This window comes from Sinocyclocheilus grahami, unplaced genomic scaffold, assembly GCF_001515645.1.
Source record: "Sinocyclocheilus grahami isolate Dianchi unplaced genomic scaffold, SAMN03320097.WGS_v1.1 scaffold313.1, whole genome shotgun sequence".
Lineage (NCBI taxonomy): Eukaryota > Metazoa > Chordata > Actinopteri > Cypriniformes > Cyprinidae > Sinocyclocheilus > Sinocyclocheilus grahami.
This window is the reverse complement of record NW_015505492.1, coordinates 1328722-1342532: the sequence shown is the minus strand read 5'-3', so window position 1 is coordinate 1342532 and position 13811 is coordinate 1328722. Positions and strand designations below refer to the sequence as shown.

At 37.0% G+C, this 13811-nt stretch overlaps 1 protein-coding gene across 3 annotated transcripts in view; it reads right to left on the bottom strand.

Moving 5' to 3' along the window:
- Positions 1-13811, bottom strand: part of LOC107601861 (SERTA domain-containing protein 2) — a 33650-nt gene that overhangs the window by 18511 nt on the left and 1328 nt on the right. The window contains exon 2 of one of the 3 annotated variants that reach the window (XR_001610981.1): positions 9354-9635. The exons of the other annotated variants lie outside the window; for them this stretch is intronic. The gene's annotated coding sequence lies outside the window, so the exon portion shown is untranslated. Of the gene's footprint in view, positions 1-9353; positions 9636-13811 lie in introns of those variants that run through there. 3 annotated transcript variants of the gene reach the window in all.

Genomic DNA, 13811 nt, shown 5'->3' with positions numbered 1-13811 from the left:
AGTGGCCAGGGAAGGTCAAGAAGTCAAAGCCGGTCTGAAATCGGATTCCCTTTTGTTCTTCATTTATTTATTATTCACCGTGGTCGGCCCATGTCTGAGGTGCACCACGTGCCAGGCTGTCAGACAAGCATGAGATGAATCTCCCCTATGTGAATCCAGCTGCCCACTTTCCCTATGGACAAGGTTATCGCATTTCCCTCCTGTGCCGCCTCCACATCAGAATCAGACCCTCACGACCCAACCCCTCTTGCTGCATACATGTGCAGAGCAATGCTACAAACCCTGAGTCATGCAACATTTCAGAAAGAGAAACCTGGAGGGAAAACTGAGAGATATGAGAATGTGTGTGCGTTGTAGGAAGTGGGCAGGTAAAGAAGAGAGGACAAGATAAAGAGCGGAAACACAAAGAACTCGGATATTTAATTATAGGGATCATCTTAACACGAGCAAGCGGTGGAATTTACAAGAAAGCCTACTAGCAATGCTGTGATAACATTTATTTTAAAATAAACAGAAAATGTGATAGCTGGATAACAATCATCATCACGATAGCAAGGAAACAGAAGATAAATGAAAAAGGGTTATTGTAAGTCATCCATCACTGCTCTCCCTAAGGTGCTGTGTATTATGCTATGAGGCGTGCTGTGCTTTAAGAAAAAAAAAGAAATTACGCTGAACTTTGTGTACACACTTGTGTTTTATCCCATTTCTATGGTGATTATGCAGGACAATATTGATATAACACAACGTTTTCCAACCCTCCTCCAGACATTCGTAGGTTTGCACGTCTCGCATGAACATACGCTCACATAAATACACTTACACACCCCGGCTGGAGTAAAACCATCGCAGTGATGGTTGTGGTTTTGGAAGTGGACTCCATATATGACAGGACACCATACATCATGCTGTTTTTCTCTTTCATTCTGTGACTCTCCTGGCTGGGGCTGGAGAACTTCAAAACGCTCAAGATGTGTTTATTGGGAGCCAAATTTTTGAGTGGACACAAAGACCCAGAACGAGCGGAAAGGTCTTACATTAATGGCATGATGTTTTGGCACAGAACATATTCAATAAAATCCGGCAGGAAAAGGACGATATTTCATTAAAGGTTGGTGCCACGACTAAAAGGAAATTCTCTGTGGGAGGATAAAGAGATAATAATTCAACGTGAATATGAAGGAAAAGAGTCAATGACACGACACTCTTTTTTTTTTGTCCGCATCTATTAATTTATTTAAAAATGTGTAACTCATGCAATGACTTGAATGACTATAATTTTCAGTTGAATAAATAAAAATTAATTTTGATACACACTAAAACACCAGTGTGATACAACTCTGCTGCTATTATAATTAAGTGGGAAAAGAGTCCCACTTTATATTACGTTGCCTTAACTACTATGTAATTACATAAAAAAACAAGTAGTGTGAAAGTGACGCAGTGAAGTATGGTGACCCACACTCGGAATTAGTGCTCTGCATTTACCCATCCAAAGTGCACACACACAGCAGTGAACACACACACACACAGACACACACCCGGAGCAGTGGGCAGCCATTTATGCTGCAGCGCCTGGGGAGCAGTTGGGGGTTTGGTGCCTTGCTCAAGGGCACCTCGGTCATGGTATTGAAGGTGGGAGAGAGTGCTGTACATTCAATCCCTGTCGGTGCGAGACTCGAACCCACAACCTTTGGGTTATGAGTTCGACTCTCTAACCATTAGGCCACGACTTCATGTACAATGTACTTATTGTCTTCATATTATATTGCAAAACACTTTTGCTGCTACTGAGGTGGGATACGGGACAGGGTTGGTGGTATGGCTACTTTTAAGGGTGGGTTGAGGTGTAAGGAATGGCTCAACAGTGTAATTATAAATGTAATTTATAAATGTAATAAGTGTAATTACATGCAGGTATTTTTAAAAATATAAGTACAATGTAAAAACATACAAGTACATAATAAGTGCACTGTACCAAATGATTAATTTAAATGTAAGTACATAGTAAGGCCACTTAATATAAAGTGGGACCAAAAAATACTTTTCTTGACAAGAAAACCAAATTAAGCATAATCTTGTATTATTTTATCTTAGAAAATTAAGGGGGGAAAACATAAAACAGGAAAGATATCAGTAGAAGACCCTTGTTAGATTCAACAGGTCTCCTAAAATATAAAATCATTTGACCTTTTTAATGACAAGGCAAAGTTGTAAAACATCATGTGGTAATTCATTGTATTTGTTTAAAAAAATACCGTGAAATATATATTTGAAAGTGTTATTGACAATAAAGATTAAGATTATACTCACATGTACAGTATTCAAGGTGTAAGGAAAATACTTTTTACTTGAGATTTCCACACCACATCAAATACTACATTTCATATCATTACATTTAAACTTTTCTTAGTCCACATGACAAGTGCATTTCTATTTTTTTATGTTGTTGTGCACTCTTTTTTGTCACTGGCACATTCTCTGAGTGTGTCTGTGAGTGTGTCCACTGGCTCCATCAAAACTTTATCACGTGTGCTTGTGAGTAATTTGCCATAATGTCTGTAAATAATGTGTTTAAATGAAAACATAATTACATGGGCGAGCACGAAAACTAAGCAAGTCTTTCTGGTGTGTGTCTGTGCACTTAATGCCCAATGAATTATTGCATTCCTATTGTGCTATTCATAGACTCACGACTAATGTAACAGTACCAAACCCATGTTGGGAGAGACGGTAATTGCAGGAAACAGGTACATTTCTACAGTGGTCACACTTGACGGCAAACATTCTCCTATCATGAGTTGCCTAATTCAATTAACATTCCAGCGTTGGACATTGCACTTTTTGCAAACATTGAAACAGTTTTCTCTAAACATATAGGATATTTGCCTTTCTCACATCAAGCAGTTGTTTGATAGGGTACAGTTGTTTGATCAGTGGTACGGACAGCATCACTGATTTAAATAACCATGAATTTATGAATATTAGTCACAGCTGAAGATGGTCTGAGTCATAAAAAAACCTGTTTTCACCAACATGGCTTCAAACTAAAAGACATGACAGAAGAAGAATAAGAAGAAGCGGAAAACAGCAGGCTTCAAATGAAAAAGATTGAATGTCTTGATGAAAAACAACTATCATTTACCAATCATTTTTGGTATTTAGGGCTTCTGCGTGCCAGCACCTCCGTATTCAACATGTCTCTTCTGTTTTCAAAATTGTGGACTCCTAAAGAATGTCTTAAATCCCAATTTCCATGTTCTTCTTTTTTCCCCTATTTAATTTTGGTATTTTGTGGTCCACTGCTTCAGTTATTTTAGTTTCTGTTTACTTGCTGAAAACACTACAGCATTTGTTGCCGTGTCTGCTCCCTCTGAAATGGCCTGTTGAAGAGAATGAAGCCACAGATGTCACTAAGAACATCAAACACAGAAAAATGAAAGGCACCAGAGTGCTTAGGATTGTGGGTAATGAAATGATTGGAGGACCCTGGACCGAAGCCACTGTTGAGATGTCACTTGGGATAAGAGCTACACCAATAATCACTGATCACAGTGCGATGTTTTCATACCAGTATCAATATTAGCCAAATTCAGAGTTTGATGACCCAATTTATGTCCTGTAAAACAGAAAAATGAGACAATAATTACATATTTGCAGTCAAGACTCCCTTGAGCCAGGCCATTTATGGGTACATTGCTCAGCCCGGTCAGTGTGGTTGTTCGAGGAGCACAGTGGAGTGATCTTTGCGGTGGGTGCGTATGAGGAGTCTGTTTACAATGGATGGAGGAAGACCCCTATGGAGAGAGTTTGCTGCTCCAATAACTAAGGTCCAGACTCACAACTCTACAACACAAACACAACATTAAGGTCACTATGAATCTCGTGCTGAACATTTTAGCAAAATGTACATTTTAGTCAGAATTACTGAGCTACTAATCTATTGCGCTCCCTCTGTTGAACGTGCACTCGTTCAGTGAAGTCTGTGAAGTTTAACAAAGACTAACTTAGTGTCAGGACAATTCTTTATGCAAAATGAAAAATACTGCCATGGCTTTATAACATTTAAGATAAAGATACACCCGAAAGATGTAAGCTATGCACAAAGTAAAACAGGTCTCAAATGCATTAAGCTTGTTTTTTTCTTCTAAAACGGTCAATCAATGAACGCTTGGTTTATTTTAATTTATTTGAAGATTTTTGGCGTTTTTGCCTTTATTGTGAGAGAGGGGGGATGGGATCGGGAAAGAGCCGGGACCCGAACTCGGGACGCCCAAAGCACAACAGTGCTATATGTCAGTGCACTCGCTGCCCGCGAGGCTATTGGCACCTGAAATCGAGAATTCTGATATTAAAATAGAACATGTTGTTTGTAGGAATGTTCTTTTAAAATAACAACAGTGTCTAATGGTAACATCCTAAACTGTAAAATGACTGTAAAAACTAATTTTAAACAACTTTACAGTTTAAATGCACATTTTTAAAAACTCAAAAAGTTTTACAAAATGATAAAACTCAAATTGTAATAAATATTGATAATTTAAATAAATGATTAACAAATACTGCATAAATGGTAATATTGTGTAATTGTATTACAATTTTACAATATTTTTCTATTTTAATATATTCTGAAATGTAATTTATTTCTGTGATGGCAAAGTAGAATTCTCAGCACCCATTACTACATAGGTTAATATGTTGATTTAATGCTAATGAAACAATTTTTCTTATTATTGTCAGTGTTGAAAACAGTTGCTGCTATATATTTTTGTGGAAACCATCATACATTTTTTAAAGTATTCTTTGATGAATAGACAGTTCAAAGAACATTAATATATAATTAACATAAATGTTTTACTGTCACTTTCAAACAATTTTGTGCATCCTTGATCAATTATTGTATTAATTTCTTTCCAAAAAAAATTAAGAATAAACACAATTCTTACTGTCACTATCCATGGTATATCCATGCCTGTAACTCTCTACATCTCATTCCCTTTTTGTGTGACTACATTTCCCAGGATCCTCTTCAACACAAAGCCATCTAAATTAATTTGCTTCAGCAGTCACTTTTTTTGTACTAATTGCACTCACTTACACAGTGATTACCTGACCTTCATAAGAGCACTAATGCCTCTTTTGGTTAATATCAGCCTCCTTTTCCCTCTCCTGGTTCACACACACACACACACATACACACACACACACACACACACACACACACACATATTGGGCTGCTGTATCTGTGTATGTGCCTCAGGGCTTCTCCGGCAGAGTGAAAGAGAAAAGCTTTGGCCATCACAGCTGTTCCCAATGCTTTAGACCCCATTGCTCAGCAACAGAGAACAAAACAAAAGCACATCCCTCCCCTTCAGCCCTTTCCATCTCCTCCCATCCTCTCCAGCACCACTACCACATTACAAACTGTTCGCTCTGCCCCTGCTCACACACACACACACACACACACACACACACTTCTGTCCTCATACCCTCACCCCTCCCACCATCCTCACACACAAACACCAAGTCCTTTGTCCACATTCACTTGGCAAAATATATATTCTGCACTAAGAGCGATTAGGAGTCTAGCCAGAACAGTAGTACGAACAGTAGACAACTCGTGTTCTGCTGAAACAAACCAATAAGTAAACAAATCAAACTAAAGCTCCATACCAACTTGTCATTTTTGTTGTTGTTGTTGTGTTTCACTTGCTGAGGAACTTACTAAGGTAAACACATTGTCACAAGTCTAATCTGTCAACATAAATTTGGGAAAGGCAGTCGGAATATTTGAGGCTAAAATAATATAAACTTTTACACAGACTACATCCCAACAATGGCAGCAAAAATCACATATATTCAGCAAATGCGTATAGGCCCAGGCTAAATGTAAACATTGGGAGCAGTGAGACAAGACATTATTTTAACTGGCATGGTAAATATAACATTGGGTCGAAACACTGAAAGTATGTTAAATGCTTCTTGCCCAGTCTAAGGCAGATATATTGCTAGTCACAAGATACAGTGAGAGGGAGGTGCTCAACAAATAAGCAAGGGGACAATATTGGGACAATATTAGTATAATAAATGTAAAACAAAAAAGGATATTGACTGACACCAATATATCGTGTATTCATAGCAGGGTGTTTGATATTGACAAAAAAATGATATCCCAATGTTGAAATATCTAATGATTTTAAAAAAAGAAAGGAAAAAAATTATATAAATAATATGCCAGTAAGTGGCACCAAGACACAGCTGTAATGAGCGAGTCACTGAGTCATTCATTCAAATAATTTCTTCAAATGGCTAATTCATTCAGGAAAGAAGCAAGTGATGTGGTGTGCACTACATCACAGTGTGTAGTACATTTGTATTTTAAAGAATTTTACAACCGTTAAAAGTATGTTCTATAAAATATGAATGCGGATGAAATTCAGACATACTACATCCGCCATGTTGTTACTGTCATGTGATCAACCAGTGTCAGTTGTGTCACTTTACTGCCATTCACAAATCTTCTCCGATGGGATAGTAAAGAGACCATCGAATGCGCAATTCAGAATCCCGCCGGAAGTAGTAGGTCATCCAGGTTACTCTTTGCCTTCGTTTTTCGAATACTATTGTTTTGGACATACTACTATATTTTATCCTACTGTATAGTAAGGATTTTTTTTATTTTGGACACAGCAGCTATCTGTATAATATCTACCATATTTCAAATGCGAAACAGAGTGAAAACAGACAATAATGACACTATTGTGTCTCAAATGTAAGTTAATTAATATGAACTTATTGTTTATTAAACTGTTGTCAATCAATATTACATTTATAATCACAATGACTTATGGGAAAAAGCAGCACTCCTACTCCTGTGATATTGTTTATATGATATACACACAAAAAACAAGAACTTATACAGGGTAGTTTTATGCCCCGAGTATCTCGAATTTTCGGTGTATTTTTGTTTTGTTTTGTGCATTGTGATTGAAAACACAATAATGATCAGCTCACACGTATTGCATATTACATTATATATATATATATATATATATATATATTGCACACCTCTGATCCATGCAATACAATTTTTGGTTAATTTCCAGGTTTAAATTAATCTCTGAATCCCAGATTTTCAATGTAATCGTTGACTTTCGAACCCCAATGCAGGTTTGTAAAAAGACAAAAACTGACATAAAGAGGCTGGTGTTGTCTCTTTCTGCACGATAAACTTAAGCAAGCTGCTTTCTGTCTCTTCCAAACTTTATGTTGGACACCATAATGAGGAGGATTAAAGAGAAATGCAATAAGTGTCTCCTAACAGTGCTTTAAGTTTCCCAACAGCCAGCTGACAATAGGGAGGAGCAGTGCCTGTCAAACACCAGGACACAACACTGACAACCCACCCAATCACCACGAGCAGGAGGGCGTGAATCTCATATGGCACACAGTGCCCAGAGCCTTTTCTCACACTCAGCCATGATTTTGACCCTGACATGCTAGGTGAACGAGTCGGATTAGATATCGAGCATCTGTTTGATGAAACGGTGAAGGCGTCTGAATGGCGTGCCTCTCTCTGAGACAGCTGCTGTGCTATTAGAGCTTCTGTAGATGCTCCAATGGTTCACACCTCAACATTGAACACAAGACAATAACAAAAATATAAAAATATGTTTCTCTCTAAGGGATGTCTTAAAAACCTTCACCTTTATCGGAAGTCTTCAACCATTTTCAAGCTTTGGGACCCTAAGATAATAGACAGTTTTATAATAAGAGTCGAGTCGACTTTGCTCCACTCCACAGACATAATGAGGAGGCTGGATGAGAGGGCCAGGCATGTGAGAATGTGCCCTTTATTCCTGCAGCTCAGAGCCTCACTGAAGCCTCTGTTGTGCGGGCCTGGCATACATTTATGACACAGGGCAGCAGACCAGCATCGGTTCTGTGTCTTTGACTACAACATGGGGCTCAGATGTTAGCACATAGTGCACACTGTGCAACGAGCCCACAGCAGTTAATCAGCTGATAATTACCCCACTGGTTTAAACAAAATCACGACCACAGGCACCAGAGCGACTGTGGAATGACAAGACGTTTATTATTTAAGGACTCTGATAAGGTACCAAGCGTGCAAAGTAATGACACCTTGTGAAAACATGGTATAAATTGCAACTAAGGCTGCACATAAAGACATATCAGGAGTCGGTGGCAGAAAATAATAAGCTGAGGTTTGTAACTTCTTGTGTGAGAGGTTGGGGTTTGATCTTGCATACTGTACTCAGTGTCCTGCTGCCTGTCTGATAAGATCCCTGAGACAGACACACCCCTGGATTCTCCTCATCTATTATTCAATAATACCAACAATTCACAGCACAATCTGAGCACAAAATGAGAAGAGACCATTTGAAAAGCAACAACAATGCCATGTCTCTGACATACAAAGAGATCAGGCAGGATGCAGGACTTTAATGTCTATGTAGGCTACCTGCTTCTTTGCATAATGAAATGAACCAAAGGTAATAGATCAATAAACACAACACTGTAAGAATGGTTGCAAATTAGTAATCTCTGGCAGGGCAAAACCAAAAATTTTATTCATCCTGGATGATACTGTCCCCTTCAATTGTATTTAAATGAAAATTCTGTCAGCATTTACTCACATTTATGGATAAGAATGTATTGGCTATGTATAATTGCAGTAAGTGTAGGAACTTTCAAGCATCTTTCAAAAAAAGCACTATAAAAGACTAATGCACTATATTCTATGTATAGTTCAAAAGATTGGGGTCACAAAAAAATATATATATATTATTTTTTTTAATGTTTTTGAAAAAAGTTATACTCACCAAGTCTGCATTTATTTGCTTGAACATACTGTAAGAACAGTAATATTGTGAAATACAATTTAATACAATAGAATATATTTAAAAATATAACATTTAAAATATACAATTGTTCTCTATAGTCAAATGTAAAATTTTCAGCAGCCATTATTCCAGCTTCAGTGTCATGTGTTCCTTCAGAAATCATTTTAATGCTGATTTACTGATTGAGAAATATTTTTAATGATTACCTTTTCTAAAAATGGTTTCATGATTTTGAGGAAACTGTGATACAGTTTTTCAGGATTGAATGGAAAACTGAAATCCTTGCTGAATATATAAAAAAATAAAAAATAAAAAACAACTTACTGACCCCAAACTTTTGAACAGTATTGAGTCTTTATTCACTGGCACATTCATTACAGTTCATGAGAGAAATAGCAATAATTAATTGTTAATCCAGTTCATAGAAACAATGAGTATGATTTTTTTTTTCACAAATCACAATGATTTTATCACCCAAAACTACATGATTTTAGAAGATTTAGAATATGGCACACAAGTCATATGGACTCCTTTAATTCATCCTTTTTTCAAAAGCAACAGCCACTATTGACTGTATATAGACACATTTAAACTTTTAGTGTTCAAAGAAGAAATAAAGAATGACATGTGGGTAAGTAAATTATGACAGCATGTTTATTTCAGGGTGAACTGTCCCTTTAAGACATGTTCACTGCACGTCAGAGAGATCTTGTATGTCCAGCAGAAGATGTGTGCTTCAGTGCTTAGTCATCAGAATTCCCCTGTTTTCTGCAATACACACAGGAGCGTATCAAAGCAACCCTCAGGGGGAAAAAACACACTACATTCAATTATAAAATACTACTGATTATACAGCTATATTTATTTTTCCTTAAAAGAAAAAATTTATATAGAACAATTTCAGAGCTACGTTCTAAATGAGCTTATGATGATAACACACATTTACTGCAAAAGACTGACAAATGTACAAACATACTGTATGAAACCATTCACACACTAACTCCTAGTCTCTGTCCAACTTAAAGAGGTGCCTACAGACAATGTATTAATGGATTCAGAAATGTTTATTGATTTGCCATTTTCCACCCACAATATTCAAACATCTCATGACAACCAAGAATATTTTATACAAGGAGAGAGGGAAAATTCTACTCATGCACAACTTATGCATGCAGCAGAAATGTTTCTCATGCTAGAGGAGGGAAGAAAGGCTGCATTGAAAATATGCCAGAGAAACAGAGCAAGAGAGACTGAGATTCTTTACTGGGTTTTCCTGCATTTTTTGCAAGTGATTTTATGGAATTGAATAATATCTGATGCAATCTGTGTTTTTATGTGAGAACCACTAAATGTGGTTGCTAACTGAACCACAATATGTATGACTGAATAACATAAAGCAGATTACTTGTGTGAACCATTGAATTGAACTTTATACTTTAAGAATATTATACTTTAAAACACTATGAAAGAAATCAGAAAAATGTCAACATTCTAAACCCCAATGACAACAGAAAAAAGTGCCATTTACTGTGGAAACATGGCTAGATTCATATTCAATAATCAGTCATGGGAATGAGGAAGTTTGTTGTATTTTTATTACAACTATGGCATTTGCTTTCAGAGTTCAGATAATCAGGATCCATTAATTATCACATATGCCAGTTAAACAACTGAATAGCTATGGTAAATTCGTAAGGGGAAGTACAATGTCAAATAGTCTGACTCTGAGGATGAAAGGATCAACCACATTTCTCAACCCTGGCTCCTTTCCTTCTAAATGAACGACTGGTTCTTGCACATTTTGCAACACTTTCAAAGTGAAATGTCCAGTAAGTGGTGCTAAAACCACGTTAAGTTTGATCTGAAACAGATGAACATGAATCTGGCAATGTTTTATTACATTGGTTGTTGTATGTAATATTACACCAGTTTGGAAATGAAATATGTGAGTGGTGCTAAAAGGTTAATTCCCTATCGCATTTAAAAATATACGTACCCCAAACTTAAGCAATAGTGTTAACAAAATCAAACATGAGATAATACATTTGTTGAAGCTATAGCTTGTTATTTTTGCTTGGTTCTGAGCTTCTTTATAGTCTTTTGCTCTCAGATCCGTACCAAGTTTACTACATCAGAAAACCATACATATGAAGCTGATTATCTGATGCAAATCTCAACATATATTAGTTTACAAGTGTTTAATGAAGTGTTTTGATGTCATAATAACATAGTATTGTGCAAGTCTTTATTAATCGATAATATACCCCTGTAACTATAATTTGAGTAAAAAAAGAATAAAAGTAGTTGGTGTTCATGTTATATGTATACATTTATTGTATGTAAAATTTAAGTAGAAGCACATTTTGAGCCTAGGTTAAAATTTCTGGGGGGAATGATAGTGATTTTGTGAAGGTATAAAAAATATTTATCTAGATTTTTCTTGTGCTATAAAAGTTGTATTTGGAATCTTATAAACAAAATGTCTGTTTCCAATGTGTTTTTTTTTGCCAATCAGAAGCATCTTGAAGATCAACACAAAATACACATGAAAAATACCTGGACCAACTGCAGGAAAACAAACTAATCAAGAAATGACATGTCTGGTCCTGATCAAACTGTGGTGACATTAACAGTTTATAATATATTATAGCAATACAAAACAGCAATACATGAAAATGCAGGCCACAGGTTATAAAGTTCTTAAGGGGAGTTTTGACACACCTCCCTAGAGGTTTAGCATTCAAAATCCCCAGGACATCAACGTGCTTGACGCTTCAGAGTTCAATACAGTGAATGTGCTTCCCGCACATTATAATGAAAAGCAGGTCACTGCCCCAGGCACTGGCAGTTCATTTACACAGAATTCAATGCAAATGCATTTGAGCAATTCAGTAACACTGGACTCATAATTTAGAGCACATTAAAACATTATAGACTGGCAGAAAATGTAACTATGGCTATATTATGGATTTAAGTCTTCCATGAGAAGTCTACTAAAGACACAGGCTGGGCCTAAGCACATGTTAAAGGAACACAAAACAGACTATGTAATTAAGACTGGCTCCTAACTGGTAAATGTTAGGTTATTTGTGGGAGTGACAACTGTATTCAACAACCAAAGTCACTTTTGCATCCTTTTAAAGTTTAAAAGCTTGCCATTGTAGGCCTATCGGAAAAAGCAAGCAACAAAATGTCTTGTTTAGTCATATGTGTTAGACTAAAATACTGTGTAAAAAATGTAACTAGTCTTCCATGAGAAGTCTACTAAAGACACAGGCTGGGCCTAAGCACATGTTAAAGGAACACAAAACAGACTATGTAATTAAGACTGGCTCCTAACTGGTAAATGTCATATCCATGCAGGACACTGTCATTATCCATGCAGGCTACACACTGCAGCTAAATACAGTTGTAACTTCTCTTCTGAGTGCTTAATACCACTCTGTAAACACAGAGTTAGGTTATTTGTGGGAGTGACAACTGTATTCAACAACCAAAGTCACTTTTGCATCCTTTTAAAGTTTAAAAGCTTGCCATTGTAGGCCTATCGGAAAAAGCAAGCAACAAAATGTCTTGTTTAGTCATATGTGTTAGACTAAAATACTGTGTAAAAAATGTAACATTAAATTTTGACACCATATTATTAGAACGTAACAGGCTGGCTGGAGAGTGTATTAATTGGTCAACAGTGACCTCTAATGAGGTGACGAGTCTGAACTCTGAGCTCTCTGACCCAACAGAACAGAGCACTGTTCACAGCAGCACACACCCTAATCTGGATTATCAACTAAATTAGATGCGTCTCTAATCCGCCATTCCCAAACTCTTGCCTTAAAGGGATACTCCACCCCAAAATGAAAATGTTGTCATTAATCACTTACCCCCATGTCGTTCCAAACCTCTAAAAGCTTCGTTCGTCTTCGGAACACAATTTAAGATATTTTGGATGAAAACCGGGAGGCTTTTGACTGTCCGATTGACTGCCAAGTAAATTACACTGTCAAGGTCCAGAAAAGTATGAAAGTCATCGTCTGAATAGTCCATCTGCCATCAGTGGTTCAACCGTAACGTTATGTCTACATTATATCTTTTTGTACGTGAAGAAAACGAAAATAACGACTTTATTCAACAATTCGTCTCCTCTGTGTCTCTCTGCATCACCGTAGCGCCATTTTGGAGAATAACCACTGAACACAAGCAGCGTATGCTATTCTGTGTCAGCCAGCGCTGCACGGATGCGCTGTTTTAATTCAAATCAAAGCGTAAATACGCGTAGAAAACGTATCCTTGTGTCGCGGCTGACACAGAAGAGAGTACGCTGCTTGCGTTCAGCGGATATTCTCCAAATTGGCTCTACGGTGAACTCTGAGCTCTCTGAGCCAACAGAACAGAGCACTGTACACAGCAGCACACACCCTAATCTGAGAGACACAGAGGAGACGAATTGTTGAATAAAGTCGTTATTTTACAAAAAAGTACAAAAAAGTATTCTCGTCACTTCGTAACGTTACGGTTGAACCACTGATGGCAGATTCAGTCTTTCATACTTTTCTGGACCTTGACAGTGTAATTTACTTGGCAGTCAATGGGACAGTCACAAGCCTCCTGGTTTTCATCCAAAATATCTTAAATTGTGTTCCGAAGACGAACAAAGCTTTTACGGGTTTGGAACGATGTGGGGGTAAGTGATTAATGACTCAATTTTCATTTTGGATTTCAGATAGGCAGGAAACACAAACCAGTGGGGCTTCCTTATCGGTATGTCCAGTTTGACCCCATGCTGATGTCTACATGTTCACTTCCAGGCATCCTATACTTAGATTTCTATTATCTAACTAGAAAATAAATGTTTGAGAAATGTACAACTTCAAGGCAGTTATTTCAGTCTACTGCAGTTCAATTTTCATGCATGTAACATATAATTTTTTTAGCAGTGTAATAATT